Genomic DNA, 1755 nt, shown 5'->3' on the forward strand with positions numbered 1-1755 from the left:
TGGAGTCTGTGATGAGGAAATGGCTGCTATGAGCAGGGCTGATGATGTAATCAGAGTTCATAGGCTACAAGCTATGGAAGCTGAAATGGGTCAAACTTCTACTGTGAAAAGATGCAGTGTATACAAACAGCCACTAGATGGAGCAGTTACACAACGAACAGAGAATTACAAACTGATAAGGCATACTAATAATGCCTAATTAACAAAGAACAAATTGCTGAAGGCATGACAGGTATACTTAATTTTACTCTCCTGTGATTCAGTCAGCTGATAGCAAGCTTTTGCCCACTGTCAGCTGACGTGCAATGTTCTAGGCTCTGGAAAGATCCCAACGATATTATTGGGATCTATCCACCTGCTTGATTGATAGCTGACACTGCCGCTCAGTTTGCGCTTGCCCCCTTCGCAGCCCAGCACTCCAGTAAGCACTGGATGAGCAGAGCAGAGAGCGATGACTGTCAGGTACTGCTCTCTGCTCTACTGAGAGATCAGGTGACATGTGATCGCTCAGTTCTCAGTCTAAGGCTGCATTCACACTTGAGCGATTTGTAGCTTGAAGCTCCCAAAATGCTCAAGCTTAAAAATTGTTTTCTACTTTGTCAGTTTACACCTGATTACGTTTACCAGCACCATAGAACAATTGATTTTTTAAGTTTGAGCATTTGTTGGACTTTGAGCTTCAAGCTCCGAATTGCTCAAGTCTGAATGCAGCCTTAGAGCTGATGTTTTACTTATCTCCATGTTGCAGCATCATTCCAATGCTGCAACATGGAGATAAGTATGTATGTTTGATTTTTAACAAATTCCATACTTCTACTTTAGGACAGACCAAAAGTCTAACTTTGATTTCTTGCACAATTGAAACACATACCTTTTCTGGCCTCTTTCTTTACTTCTTCTGCCACTAGCTTCTATATTCCACAGCTTTGTGAAAAGATGAGATACTGACTGGCTGCCAAATACATTACAGGTGAGCATTTTGGCAGAGCAAGGCAAAGTTTAAAATAGAGACAGGTTTATGGACCGGTGATCAGAAAACCCTTATTTGACTTTAGATTTTGCTTTAGAAAGAGAGAAATCTGATTCCTTGTTATTGGTAGCTGCACTTAAAAATGACCTGGGCTCTGGAAGCTGTGCCCAAGCAAGAAGAGGGCAAAGAACTAGTCACCAGTATTGCCTGGGGTCTTCCTGCAGCTGATATTTTCCTGTTAACTGACGTACCATGCTTTTTTTCTACATTGCGTTTGATTGTGGCCATTTTGATAGAGAAGAAGAGCGGTCTACTGATGGTTTGTGATCTGATGGCTGTGGGGTAATGTGCAAAAGGAAGCAGGCTCACAAAGCACAACTCCACAGAATGAATGAAGCAAAGGCAGGGAGGTACATGCAGTTCACATTCCTCTCCATCAAGCAGCACAGCAGGGTGTCCATACATTTTTTTAAGCAAATCTCATGAGACTGCCAGGCAGAGACATCAGAGCCCTGGATGATGCTACTGCAGGTAGATAGTTTTGAGGCTGTAGGTTGAGGAGTGCCAAAGAAGCTATTGAATCTCACTGATAGATACTGCTCCAGGCTTCTAATCTCACTGTCTAACTAATCTGTGTGCAGGTGCGGTGAATTTACTAAAGTTAAATAGACTATGCACTTTGCAACTGCAGTTGCCCCAGAGCTTAGAAAATGAGTTAAACCTTCACACGGCAAGGAATACCCAATCACATGCAAGGAATATAAAAACAGCATTTTTGCTGGGAC

The sequence above is a fragment of the Staurois parvus genome, unplaced genomic scaffold (genome assembly GCF_062004578.1).
Source record: "Staurois parvus isolate SC_StPar_1 unplaced genomic scaffold, SC_StPar_1.0 ptg000116l, whole genome shotgun sequence".
Taxonomy (NCBI): domain Eukaryota; kingdom Metazoa; phylum Chordata; class Amphibia; order Anura; family Ranidae; genus Staurois; species Staurois parvus.